The following is a 15,565-nucleotide window of genomic DNA, read 5'->3' on the forward strand; positions in this document are numbered from 1 at the left end:
GTGTCACATTATACATATGCATGTTACATTCACATAAACTTACAGGTTTAGACCTTCAAAGTCTTCAAAGTCGAAAAGAAAGCTTAAAGCCTGCAGTACGTCCTGTTTGTTTGACATCTGCTCTCAACTGTTCTCTACTGCTCTCTGAAACACACCCACACTAAGCTGGCTACGGCAAGACAGGAGGGTCAAATTAGAACACAAACTGCAAAACTGATTTCCACCACTAGGTGTCTTAGACAATAACATTGTGGGGCATAACACACACGTCAACCAATAGAAATTATGCGGAGGCGGGTCATGGCACAAGTGCATTGTGGGTCATGATGGCGGTGCATTGTGGGTCATGATGGTGGTGTATTGTGAAAAAAAAGATGCTACATGCTACTACGTCCATACCTAGGAAAATTGATCATTTCAACATTGGCGGTAACCTATAAAAACTGAGAAGGGCTGAACAAAAATAGCACCGAAAAGGAAATCATATACTGCAGATTACAAGCTGGACGTAGTGAAATATGCAGCAGAGAACGGCAATCGAGCAGCAGAAAGAAAGGACATACCAGAGGCGACACCGGGGAGGAAGATTTCATCGGATTTAGCAATCGGGAGTGACAGATTGTTTGGTAAACGTATAGCATGTTTTACATGTTATAGTTATTTGAATGACTCTTGCCATGATGTGTTGCGTTAACATACCAGGCACGTTCTCAGTTGGTTATTTGTGCCTCATATAACGTACACTACACACCGGAGCTCTTGTAAAAAGAGCTCAGCAGCGCATGCACTTTTTGCGTCGGATGAAAAGAGCACAGCTCCCTCCCCCCATTCTCAGCACATTCTACAGAGGCACTATAGAGAGCCTGCTGACCAACAGCATCTCTGTCTGGACTGGAGCCTGCAATGCCTCAGACTGGAAGTCTCTCCAGAGAGTGGTGAGGATGGCGGAAAAGATCATCAGGACTCCTCTTCCTCCTATCCAGGAGATCGCAAAAAGCCGCTGCCTGACCAGGGCTCAGAAAATCTGCAGAGACTCCTCCCACCCCCACCAAGGTCTGTTTTCACTGCTGGACTCTAGAAAGAGGTTCCGCAGCCTCCGAAGCAGAACCTCCAGGTTCTGTAACAGCTTCTTCCCTCCGTAAGACTCTTGCACGCATCATAATTAAATTATCCTCTCAACTCCCCCCAAAATGGATTAACTCGCTGGAATAAAAAAGAAAATATAACATACATCCATAAACGTGGACGCATGTGAAAAAGTGCAATATATTTATCTGTACAGTAATCTATTTATTTATTTATATATATTTATGTATATTTATTTATTTTATATATATATATATTTATATATTATTTATATATATTTATTTATTTATACATGCACCTTATTGCTTTTTTTTATCCTGCACTACCATGAGCTTATGTAACGAAATTTCGTTCTTATCTGTGCTGTAAAGTTCAAATTTGAATGACAATAAAAAGGAAGTCTAAGTCTAAGTCTAAGTCTAATTTATTCAGCCTGTTGTTCACTATTCTTTATTTATTTTAAATTGCCTTTCAAATGTCTATTCTTGGTGTTGGATTTTATCAAATAAATTTCCCCCAAAAATGCGACTAATACTCCAGTATATATGTTTTTTTCCTTCTTTATTGTGCATTTTCGGCCGGTGCGACGTATACTCCGGAGCGACTTATAATCCGAAAAATACGGTAGATCAAAATCAATGAATGAAAAAAACAAGATTCATATTGTAGTGAAGCTCTTAGCTTTCTTGAAATGTGGCCCCCAAAACAATTTAGTTGTATATTCCTGCAGTAGATCATTGATAAGACAATCAAATGTCAAAACTCAATTGGGTCTTTTTTGTTTCCAGTGCCCTAGAGATAAAAGACAAGACACAGTTAAGTTAAACACACAATAATGGATGAGAGCAATTGAGAGGCCCGTTTCTCCCTTGTGATTAAAAATGAATGTTGCCACACACAGCCTTTGGTGTGGAACTCTCCTGGAAAAGAAGCTGGTTAATATTCAGGCCCATGTCTGGCTAATGTCTTAAAGTGATAAATAGGAGGGGGTTGCTGCTGTTTGATTGTTCTTCACAGGCAGTCTGGGAGCAGCAGCACAGGGGGATTTAAGGTGGAGGAATCCTCTCAAAGCTCCTCATTCATTCGCTCGCAGACGCCCATCATTAATTGGGCCTGTCGACATGACTCCTCTGTACCCAGGGCCACGGCAGCGAGCATGGTGGATGAGCTTTTTAAGACGCTTCAAAAGAGTCCTTGCCTCATGAAAGGCATTCAAATGACGTGAAATTGCATTCATGTCAAGCCTGCCAGGCATATTCATACAGTACACTGGCATAATGTTCTTGTGTGACTATATAATCATCCTCTTGGGACCAAGTCACCACACTCACAGAGTGGTTTGTTCAATATTACTATTATTACACACTATTGTATGATGGCGGGGAAATATTAGCTTAGACTGTAACACAAATGTAGAAATATTTGAAACTCAGTGAGTTTAAGCTTCAATGGCACCCTGGGCAAGCCCCCTTCTATGGAGCCAGAATTCTGCCAGTAATTTGGGATTGAAAAAAGAACATGGCATCGTAGAAAAAGTTGCATTGTCACTGAAACAAGTACTGGTATTGTAGAATGTTGAAGTAAAAAATATAAAACAAAGACATTAAAAAAACACAATATTTTTGTGGTTCTTTTTTGTTTTACATGTTGTCTGTCTATCTGTGTTGGCCCTGCGATGAGGTGGCGACTTGTCCTGGGTGTACCCCGCCTTCCGCCCGATTGTAGCTGAGATAGGCTCCAGCGCCCCCCGCGACCCCGAAGGGAATAAGCGGTAGAAAATGGATGGATGGGATGGATGGGATGGATGTTGTCTGTCTATCTGTGTTGGCCCTGCAATGAGGTGGCGACTTGTCCAGGGTGCACCCCGCCTCCTGCCCAATGCAGCTGGGATAGACTCCGTCCCCCCCTGTCACCCCGACAGGGACAAGCGGTAGAAAATGGATGAATGGATAATTTTCAATGGCAATCTTCAGATTTCTTTTTAGTCTGTTTTTAAGTGTCACGGTATATTTTCAACTTTGTTCAGATGCACTTGTCTTTCTTCAGTGTACTTACTGGCATTGTTTTACATGAAGGAGTCCTGTTGCTTTCATCCGAACTTTGCGGCTAGTTTTACACTCCTTTCACACAAATGAAAAAGACAAAAAAAAATCAGTTCGACCATCCCTGCAAAGTGTCTCTTATTTATTTTTCAGTGAGTTGGTATCCCTACTTGGAGACCACACTTCCATTTAAATTGATATTAGTACAAAAGAATGGAGGCACATTATTGTTTTTGTCAATATTTAGTTATATTTAATAGTGTACTTCCCTGTTGTCTAGCGATGTCCGGTTTCCATCATTATTTAGTGATATTAAGATACTGTACAGTATGTCGTTGGATGCAGCCTGCGATAGATTCTCGTGTCATAATGATATTTAGCAATGTTTTCTTGATGCTAAACACAGCAGCATACGCTACGGTAAAACAACACACAAATCCATTCCGTAAGTACCTGTAGAAGTCTTCCTTATCTTTCTTCAGTTTTAAAAGTCTCTCTGTCTCAATGGAGATCTTCCTTTAATTATTACCTCCTGCTTCGATTGAAAGTCCAGTTTAGAAAACTGTTCTGCCCTCACTATATGTGTTGAGGTTATACAGCTTGGCAGACAGCTAACAACCAATCCAGGACGTTCTAATAAAGTTCCAAAGCAGATTAATCCATTTAGGCTCTTTATTGTTGTTGAACTTGCTATGTCGTGCACTCATACTTGCCAACCCTCCCGGATTTTCCGGGAGTCTCCCGAAAACCTCCCGGGACAAATTTTCTCCCGATAATCTCCCGAAATTCAGGCGGAGCTGGAGGCCACGCCCCCTCCAGCTCCATGCGGACCTGAGTGACGTGTTGACAGCCTGTTGTACATGCACATGTGACCCACCCATAATGTATCACATTTTTGTGTTGATTTATTTATTTTATTTTGTGGTTTGAATTCGTTTTTGGAGCTGTCATTACACATTTATCAGTATTCACATTGGTCAGTAGGGGGCAGTAGGGCGTTTCTTCCCAATTGAATGCTATCACCTGCAGACCGGAAGTGTCTTGTCATTCTGATGAGCGCGACCAGTCTGTGAACAATTGAAACGTCCTGTGTGCTTTTTCCTCCTGTATAACAGGTTAGTTTTGGTGAATCAACTCACTGAATAATATCCATGTGATCTTTATAAGTTTAAGTACACATTCTGATGGTGGAGCCTAACTCTAAAGTGTTTGTGAGTTGTAGTTTGTATTTGTGAATGAATCCAGTGCACAGCTGCAGTAATCAATACAAAATGGCAACGTGAGTGCGCAATGTTTATATAGGAACTTCTGATCCTAATTCAGACTCCCAAATTAGAGCTCCCGTTTTCTTATTGATTTTATAATGTATATTTGTATAATGTGTGTGTTCTGAAATAGTGACAGAGAATAGAACAAGGATGGACAATTCAACCCTTAACTCAACAATGAGTAGAGGAGTGTTATGTGTGTGTATATGTGTAAATAAATGAACACTGAAATTCAAGTATTTATTTTATTTACTTAATATATATATATATATATATATATATATATATATATATATATATATATATATATATATATATATATATATATATATATATATAATAAAATATATATATATATATATATATATAGCTAGAATTCACTGAAAGTCAAGTATTTCTTATATATATATATATATATATATATATATATATATATATATATATATATATATCTTAACCACGCCCCCCGCCCCACCCCTGACCACGCCCCCTGCCCCCCACCTCCCGAAATCGGAGGTCTCAAGGTTGGCAAGTATGCGTGCGCTGGACTTTTATGTGTATAAGCTATATGATTCAATCAACACACTGAAATGTAATACACAATATGTAAACATCAGCTCCACACAAATACACAGCACCACCATCAAACAAACACTGCTGAGTGTTGAAACTATTTCTATGGTGGAAATACACGACCGGCAGCCATTTTAAGTCCTCAAACATCCATTAAATTAGTGCACAAAAATCGTTTTTCAATACACATCTTACTATCAAATTTAGCCACTTTCCACTTTCATATTGAGCCACATAAACAAGTTACAGTTTACTTACAGACTTATCTTTTCCAAGGCTTGTAAGAGGTAACACAACTTGTCAACTTCTTATTGTCTCATGAACTGAACTAACATCGTAAACCGGAAGTGCCCAAACTGATGACGCGCAGCATTTTCCCATCGCCACAAGGTGTCAGTAATAGTCCACAATCAAACGGGAAAAACAAAAACTGTTTTATTTTAGATATGTAATCCTCCATGTTAAAAGTTCAGACGAGAGGAACAAATAAACGATCGCTGCTAACTGTTGCTGCTTGTTGTCACTTCTTCTGCAGCCGAGTAGTCGCCCTCTACCACCAGGGGGCGGGATTACTGCGAGCCTCACCCAGTGCGTCTTCGCATAAGTTTTATGATTGCTCAGCACAAGAAATACGTTACACACATACAGTTGTTGACAAAATACACTGTGCATTATATACCTCAGCTAACTAAACTATGGAAATGTATAATATAATTCATATAGCAATACGGTCTCACTGCACAGCAGGCCAGCAGTTAGCCGAGTCATTGTGCAATCCATGGCGAGGCTCAACTGGCTGGTGACTCACCGCAAGTCTCTTCTCAGTATTTGAACGGCAAATGTGAAAATTCAGCGATTTTGAATAAAAATGATCTAAAACTGGTGAAGTTAAATAGAAAATAACTTTATAGTATAATCACTGGATACATATAACAATTTAATTTTTTTTTTTTCTTTTTACATTTTGTTTCTTTCCATGACTGCACGTGAGGCCCTGCCTCCCCTGCCTCCCCTGACTGCACGTCTCTGATGTATGCAGAATTTCGCTTGTTTGCCCACCATGTGCTTAAGTCTAAGGCGACAGCAAGCCGACGTGACGTCATGCAACCCAGTACTTGAGGCTGAATCAGCTAAAAGTAATGGAAGCCTACAAAAATGCAAACTATTTTCTGACACAAAATACTCATGAGTCAGCGCTGGCACAAAAAGCTGCATCTGACCTTAAGACGGAGGTGAGGAAAACACACATTTTGGTATCCATCCAATACCATTGAAATGCAAATTACCAATATTAATACAAGAATATAAAATAATGGAACAATTATAATAAATAATACAATTACTCATTTACATTACATACAAATGTTTAAACAGAATAAGTTAAATAAAAAATCAATAGTGCAAAATGAGTGAACTAGCAACCCCTACTATTTTACGCCAAAGCCCTTCTGTGTAGGGATGAACACCTTTCCCATTTGAATTGATACGGGAATTCATACCGTTACTCAATTTATTTTAATTTTTTGATTTGATTGCATGTTAATTATTGAAAATAATAACATACAACACTGAGCTGTGCTGTCCAGTTATCTTGTTTTCTTACACTTCTGTGACTCATTTGCAACTACTGCACTGTATTGTATAGTAGACTTGCATGCAGTTGCAATTCCAAGACGTTCGATAGCAGTAGTATATAGACTAGAGCAGGGGTATCAAACTCAAATACAGAGTGGGCCAAAATTTAAAACTGAACAAAGCTGTGGGCCAACGTTGAACAAATTAACCTTTTAATAGGGATCCAAACAAGTTTTGCATTGAATATTGAACAAGCAAGGCTTATATAACTTTATAGTGACATGCAAAATCGAGTTTCAAATAATAATAATAATAATTAAAAAATATCAATGGCATATCAAATACAATTTAAATAAAAATAGAATGCCTCTTTTCTATTTGCAGCCTTCTGAGGTAAATATCAACATTAACTTTTTCCACAGGCTAATAAATTTGAAAATAAAATAACAATGAATAAACCAACCATTCAGGACTTTAAACTGCTCAGTTTGCAACACACTGATCTAATCTGATGTGCCCAAGCCAGATACCTGGCATCTTTTCTTGGATGCTAGTTTATTAATGTCGGGGCTCAGGTTTTGAGATGAGGCAACCTTCATTATCGAACAAAGGTGTTCATCAGTCATTATATCTCATAGTCCACCCGGACCACAGTCTTGGGGGCGTGCTTTAAAGGCGCCCGCTACAAAATACACCCCCGCTACCACCAACCCCCCCCCAACTCCCCGCCCCCCCACCCCCCCACCTCCCCATACACACACACACACCTTGCAGCGTCCCGGAAGAGTTAGTGCTGCAAAGGATTCTGGGTATATGTTCTGTTGTGTTAATGTCATTTACGGTGCGGATGTTCTCCCGAAATGTGTTTGTCATTCTTGTTTGGTGTGGGTTCACAGTGTGGAGTATATTTCTAACAGTGTTAAAGTTGTTAATACGGCCACCCTCAGTGTAACCTGTATCGCTGTTGATCAAGTATCACTTGTGTGTGCGTGCAGAAGCCGCACTTATTAAGTGACTGGATTTTTTTTTTTTTTTTTTTTTTTTTTTTGTCTTAAAGAAATACAATCATGTGTGCTTACAGACTGTATCCCTGCAGACTGTATTGATCTATATTGATATATAATGTAGGAACCAGAAATATTAATAACTGTCAGGACTAGGACTTTGGCGTGGTTTGTTTTCCCATGGTGCAAAGGATTTGGACCGGACATGGAGTGAATTTAAATACATGATTTAATAATAGATTATAAAAAGTATAAACAAAAGGCGCACACAAGGCGGGGAACAAACTTGGCTAATAAAACAAAACTAGCACAAAGGCAGAACTATGAAAAAAAAGGAACAAACACAAGGTGCTCACAGCGGAAGTACAAAACAGTGGCTTGAATAAACAAACAACTTACGTGGCAAGAAAAGAGCAGCATGAACTATGACTTGGACAGAGTAAGCAGCGTGTCAAGAGTGCAGAGCATGAATGTGATGTCGCCAGGCCGACCAACAGAAAATGACAGGCTTAAATAGTCATGTGGTGATTGACAACAGGTGCGTGAGTTCAAATGAATCAGGTGCGTGAGTCGTGAGGACAGGTGAACTGATTGGTAGTCATGGAAACAAAACAGGGACTGAAAAAACAGAAACTGACAGAGTGCACACACCAAACAGAACATAGCCAAACTAAACATGATCACCAAGACATGACAATAACAGAAAGAAACAACGCTTTTGTGCAAATGAGTGTAAATGGGGGAGGGAGGTTTTTTGGGTTGGTGCACTAATTGTAAGTGTATCTTGTGTTTTTTATGGTGATTTAATAAAAAATAAAAAATAAAGTATTTTTTTTTTTTTTTTAATTTCTTGAGCACATCTTAGTTGAGGTTTTCATTACCAAATTTGAAGGTGCTGAAATCGCTATGTAAAATCGCTAATGCTAATCTGTAGCATGTCTACGGGAAAATCCAATGTAAATGCGTATTTTGAAAAGTGGAGCCTCACTGTGCTTTTGAGCACCCTTCTTCTTGCTCATCTAACATTACTTAGAGGCAGTCCAGGTGAATTCGCTCTTAATGCTTACTGTTTGTTTCCCGGCCAAGTGCTTGAGTCGGTGCCGAGTTTGCAACTGGATGTGATATGCAACAAAGATATTGAAACATCGCACTGTTTCATTTAACGTGAATTGGCCGACACACTTCAGTCGGTACATATAAATGTACGAAATTCCGTATTAAAGGCCGACTGAAATGCGATTTTCTTATTTAAACGGGGATAGCAGGTCCATTCTATGTGTCATACTTGATCATTTTGCGATATTGCCATATTTTTGCTGAAAAGATTTAGTAGAGAACATCGACGATAAAGTTCGCAACTTTTGGTTGCTGATAAAAAAGCCTTGCCTGTGCCGGAAGTAGCAGACGATATGCGCGTGAAGTCACAGGTTGTGGAGCTCCTGACATCTGCACATTGTTTACAATCATGGCCACCAGCAGCGAGAGCAATTCGAACCGAGAAAGCGACGATTTCCCCATTAATTTGAGCGAGGATGAAAGATTTGTGGATGAGGAAAGTGAGAGTGAAGGACTAGAGGGCAGTGGGAGCGATTCAGATAGGGAAGATGCTGTGAGAGGCGGGTGGGACCTGATATTCAGCTGGGAAAGACTAAAACAGTAAATAAACACAAGACATATATATACTCTATTAGCCACAACACAACCAGGCTTATATTTAATATGCCACAAATTAATCCCGCATAACAAACACCTCCCCCCTCCCGTCCATATAACCCGCCAATACAACTCGAACACCTGCACAACACACTCAATCCCACAGCCCAAAGTACCGTTCACCTCCCCAAAGTTCATACAGCACATATATTTCCCCAAAGTCCCCAAAGTTACGTACGTGACATGCACATAGCGGCACACACGTACGGGCAAGCGATCAAATGTTTAGAAGCCGCAGCTGCATGCACACTCACGGTACCGCGTCTGTGCATCCAACTCAAAGTCCTCCTGGTAAGAGTCTCTGTTGTCCCAGTTCTCCACAGGCCAATGGTAAAGCTTGACTGTCATCTTTCGGGAATGTAAACAATGAAACACCGGCCGTGTTCGTGTTGCTGAAGTCGGCCGCAATACACCGCTTCCCACCTACAGCTTTCTTTCGTTGCTGTCTCCATTGTTCATTGAACAAATTGCAAAAGATTCACCAACACAGATGTCCAGAATACTGTGGAATTTTGCAATGAAAACAGACGACTTAATAGCTGGCCACCATGCTGTCCCAAAATGTCCTCTACAATCCGCGACGTCACGCGCTGAAGTCATCATACCGAGATGTTTTCAGCAGGATTTGTCACGCGGAATTTAAAATTGCACTTTAGTAAGCTAACCCGGCCGTATTGGCATGTGTTGCAATGTTAAGATTTCATCATTGATATATAAACTATCAGACTGCGTGGTTGGTAGTAGTGGGTTTCAGTAGGCCTTTAATCCCTACTCCTGTGTCTGAAAACATAGTGAACAGTATAACAATATGTAAACACAATTTACGACAAAAATAAACAATACGCATACAACAAAAAGTACACAGATAACAGTGGCTGTTAGGTTGGAGCTGAAGGCCTCACAGGCTGCCAACAGTTCAAACAAGTTCCATGTGCATCCGTCAACAAATTAACGAAAGTTAGTTGTTGAAACATTTTTGTTACACTTTAAATTCAAACAATATCCCTCCCGCCTCTTCTGTCTGCTGTGACTGCTACGGCGGCGGGAAGGCTAACCGCAGCGGGAGAGCTCCTAATTAACAGCCTATTCATTTGTGTGGAGGGAAGAGCTCCTGCTTTCTGAGCACTTGTTTTATGGTGGCGCTAGGGAGCCCCGTCCGGGGATTCGGAGGGGGATAATTGCCTTTGCCGCAGGCTGCAGTAATCTGGTCGGCTAATTCATTATTTTAATAAGTTAGCTTCTCCTCAGGGGTGTGCTAGCTGCGCTGCGCCTCAAACCTTGGTGGTGCACCTCGTTATTGTGGCGCTCTTTTTACACCACCGCCCGCACGGGGTTAATAACTGTTATTAGCCTCTCTCCTCATCCTGCAATTTCTCGTTTAACTGGGGCGATTCAAACGAAACCTTTGCGTGCGTCTAATAATCAACCTCTCTGCAAGCAGGGGTAATCCCTATGAAGGGGCCCGTATAGTGGAGAGAGGGGTAATGGATGCAATCGCCTGAGTGCCTTTGCCTCTCCGCTTCTTTTATTATGGCTCCCGATGTTGTTTTGGTTGTTGATGCTGCTGTTGTTTTTACTCACTTCCTTCAAAATCATTTGAGGGAGGAAATATTTGCCTCCAGCAAGGGAAATGGATCAGCCTTACACACACAAATAAGATGATCATTAGGTTTGCGTAACTAATGGCTTCATTTAGTCCATCATCTTCCATCTCTCTAATAGCTATGCAGTCAGCATGGGTGTGTGTGTGTGTGTGTGTGTGTGTGTGTGTGTGTGTGTGTGTGTGTGTGTGTGTGTGTGTGTGTGTGTGTGTGTGTGGTTGTAATGACTCCGGTGCAGTCAGACATTTTGTGGATGGGCTGATTAAAAAGCATGTCATTTCAACAGTCAAGGAATAAAGGGAGGGCTTTATGAAAAGAACTGTTTCAAAAAAATCCAATATTAGAGATGAGAAGTGATGGTAAGATGTTTGCAAGAACCCGCAGCTTGAATCCAATTATGAATAGAGCGCTATCGTGGTTGAATGGTAAACACGCAATTTCACTTTGTGTAATAAAAACGGATATCCTAATTCACTTTTGGATACAAAACAAAACAAAACAATGCATTGTCTTATCTTATTATGTGTCCTTTAAATTCCCTTTTTCACATCTTCCAATGACAAAGTCCATTCAGCACAGGACTTTTGTAGTGCGGAAATGCTTGACATTTTCAGAGTGAATGTGTTTCGCATGTTCAAAAGTCGATTATCCCCTAAAATTGTGCACTTTGAAATGTTCTGTCATGCCAACTCAAAAGTATAGCAAAAAGGGAAACATGGCAATAGGCAATACATCCCAACACGTGCCGGCTGCTCAGTGCAACAAGGTTACATCAACAATTAGCTAAAATAATTTGTAGAAAAAGAAAGCAACTTACACCAAAGCAAAGTCAGGTCTGTTTAGTGATGCACATGAAATCACACACCAAAATCCTTTTTCAATTCAATTCATTGTCAAAATTAAGGTCGAGTACTTAATTTGTTGTTTGTAAGCTTTACTACAGTAGAATTTTGTCTTGACGCCCCTTTGACTGGCTGACTGACATCAACATTTGATAGCTCAGTTACAGCTCATTCTTATTACCTATTACCTATTCTGTGTTATATGTGTTTTATGTTGCACGATTGTACCAAGAAAAATTCCTAGTTTGTGAACCCGTTCTCAAACAAAGGCAATAAAACTATTCTGATTCTGATTCTGAACATAAGCGGTTGTCAACATACTGTGACCGGAATTTTGAAACTGAAACCAAACATTGTTTGCACATTAACATGGGTGATAATGGAATACTTTTGAACCTGTTTGTTCATATTCCATCCATCCATTTTCTACCGCTTGTCCCTTTTAGGGTCGCGGGGGGGGGGGTGCTGGAGCCTATCTCAGCTGCATTCTGGCGGAAGGCGGCGTACACCCTGGACAAGTCGCCAACTCATCGCAGGGCCAACACAGATAGACAGACAACATTCACACTCACATTCACACACTAGGGCCCATTTAATGTTGCCAATCAACATATTGTTTCTTTGTTGTAAAACATGTTTTTGTTAGCCTGGTATCGATCCCCCCACCTGAAGTCATTCTTCCCCAGCTCTGTCGCCCTTCATCACTAGTTGATTTTTGTTAAACAGAAAATGTGCAATTTTAGTTTGAGCAAAAGTGCAAAAATACACCTGTGTTTATACAAGCTCTCTGATTGTCTGGCCAAGCGAGTCAAAGACGACCCAACCCCAGAGTAGCCAATCCGGGTCCATCCATCCATCCATCTTTTTCCGCTTATCCGAGGTCGGGTCACGGGGGCAGCAGCCTAAGCAAGGAAACCCAGACATCCCTTTCCCTAGCCACTTCGTCCAGCTCCTCCTGGGGTATCCCGAGGCGTTCCCAGGCCAGCCGGGAGACATAGTCTTCCCAACGTGTCCTGGGTCTTCCCCGTGGCCTCCTACCGGTTGGACGTGCCCTAAACACATCCCTAGGGAGGCGTTCGGGTGGCATCTTGACCAGATGCCCGAACCACCTCATCTGGCTTCTCTCGATGTGGAGGAGCAGCGGCTTTCCTTTGAGCTCCTCCCGGATGGCAGAGCTTCTCACCCTATCTCTAAGGGAGAGCCCCGCCACCCGGCGGAGGAAACTCATTTCGGCCGTAACCCAAAGCTCATGACCATAGGTGAGGATGGGAACGTAGATTGACCGGTAAATTGAGAGTTTTGCCTTCCGGCTCAGCTCCTTCTTCACCACAACGGATCGATACAGCGTCTGCATTACTGAAGACGCCGCACCGATCCGCCTGTCGATCTCACGATCCACTCTTCCCCCACTCGTGAACAAGACTCCTAGGTACTTGAACTCCTCCACTTGGGGCAGGGTCTCCTCCCCAACCCGGAGATGGCACTCCACCCTTTTCCGGTTGAGAACCATGGACTCGGACTTGGAGGTGCTGATTCTCATCCCAGTCGCTTCACACTCGGCTGCGAACTGATCCAGTGAGAGCTGAAGATCCTGGCCAGATGAAGCCATCAGGACCACATCATCTGCAAAAAGCAGAGACCTAATCCTGCAGCCACTAAACCGGATCCCCTCAACGCCTTGACTGCGCCTAGAAATTCTGTCCATAAAAGTTATGAACAGAATTTGTGACAAAGGGCAGCCTTGGCGGAGTCCAACTCTCACTGGAAACGTGTCCGACTTACTGCTGGCAATGCGGACCAAGCTCTGACACTGATCGTACAGAGAGCGGACATCCACAATCAGATAGTCCGATACCCCATACTCTCTGAGCACTCCCCACAGGACCTCCCGAGGGACACGGTCGAATGCCTTCTCAAAGTCCACAAAGCACATGTAGACTGGTTGGGCAAACTCCCATGCACCCTCAAGGACCCCGACGAGAGTATAGAGCTGGTCCACAGTTCCACGACCAGGACGAAAACCACACTGTTCCTCCTGAATCCGAGGTTCGACTATCCGGCGTAGCCTCCTCTCCAGTACACCCGAATAAACCTTACCGGGAAGGCTGAGGAGTGTGATCCCACGATAGGTGGAACACACCCTCCAGTTCCCCTTCTTAAACAGAGGAACCACCACGCCGGTCTGCCAATCCAGAGGTACCGCCCCCGATGTCCACGCAATCCGGGTCACGGCACCAATTGTTAAACCATTTGATGACCAGATCCTTAACTGTACAGGTAAAAAAAAAAAGATCAAGTTTAACAATCTGTAGTTCTTTGCCAACTAACAAAGTAACAACCCAAGTCCCTGTGCTTTTTATTGGGGCTAGATAGAGTTGTGAGTATCAGCACTTTGATAAAGAAGGAAAGAAAAACTATTGATATCAAGAAAGAACTTATGGCAAAGTACAAAGGTGGCTATTCCATATAGCAGTTTTCCCAATAACGTTTCATTCATCGTTGATATGTATTTTGCATTTTCTGAATGTAAAACTATAATTGTTCTCTACTAATTTGCTTTATATTATTTTTAGGGATAAATTGTCTCACATGATTTCTTGTGGGAAATTTTTTTTTGGTTTTTGTACGATTCTGTTTTTGTTAGACCTTTTGGAAGCAAGATAGCACTGTAAGGATACATTAGGAGTGCTTGTTGTCTTGAGGATGACTGGCTTCAGTCCACATGCTCAGTGTGGCGTGTGTTCCATCCTGTAGGCAGGCTTGTTTAACTGTCATCATGCTGTTACCTGCCAGCCACAATGAAATGAGCTCCTGGATATTAAATAAGCTATCTCCTCATCTATATACCCAACCACAGCGGAGTGACACGTCACATGGCCCTGGCTCTTGGAATGGAGCGGGGTAATAACATGCAAAGTGGAAAATGTTGCAATTCCCCGTGGTCAGTCATATGAGTGAAAGATCAACATTTTCACTAATATATTTTCTCATCAACCTGACCTGCAAGCTATTAGGTCAGCTGAAATGTTTTGCAATGCTTATCTTAGCATGTGACTGTCTATGAATGGCTCCGCATCTTTTCATTTTGTACTTTCATCTGCATGGAAAAGTTTCACCTGCACTCAGCCGTGGCCCAGGCCCCTTCTGCACACAGGAGTGGCGGTTGTGCTCCATAAAGTGCGCACATGATAGTAAATGACCTGGTTCGCCATTAACTATTATCCTCTTAATGTCCTTCCTGGATTCCCACATGTGGAGCTGTGGCCACGTGTGGGGCCCTCTGGGGCTGCCCGGGGCTTGTTTGGGGCCATGGCTTTTCAAAGACCTCTCTGCCATCTGCTCAAACAGCGCCCAGGTCCATGTGTCGGGCTGACGTGGCTGCGGCTGAGACAGGGGAAGCGTGCCACCGTCCCACATCCAGGTGTTCACCACAGCGTCACGCATAAAGAATAAGACTTTTTAACTTTTGACAATTTTTTTGAACACACTTTTTACACGGTCCAGCATTGACCCACATGTGTTTGGTGTTGCAAATCTCAAATCAGCATTATTGCCGGGCTTGAGGCTGCTCAGCAAAGCGCAACTAACTAACAGGCCCCTCTTTCTCTCATTCATCAATTTTCAGAGAAAAATAACTGCATAAAATATCAACTTTTGGACAGTATCCATTAATGTCGCCTCTCTCTTCCACTAAGGCGCAATGATGCAACACCTGTGTCCAGAGTTGTCGAAGTTGAGGTGTAAGTGGCCAAATTATGAACATCTATACCTTGTCAAAATTGCAAGTCTTAAAAACGGTTAGTTCCACCTGGATAGCAGCAAACCTAGCATGGAACACTTCAATCAATCAATCAATCAATC

The sequence above is a fragment of the Nerophis lumbriciformis genome, linkage group LG08 (assembly GCF_033978685.3).
Source record: "Nerophis lumbriciformis linkage group LG08, RoL_Nlum_v2.1, whole genome shotgun sequence".
NCBI classification, from domain to species: Eukaryota; Metazoa; Chordata; class Actinopteri; order Syngnathiformes; family Syngnathidae; genus Nerophis; species Nerophis lumbriciformis.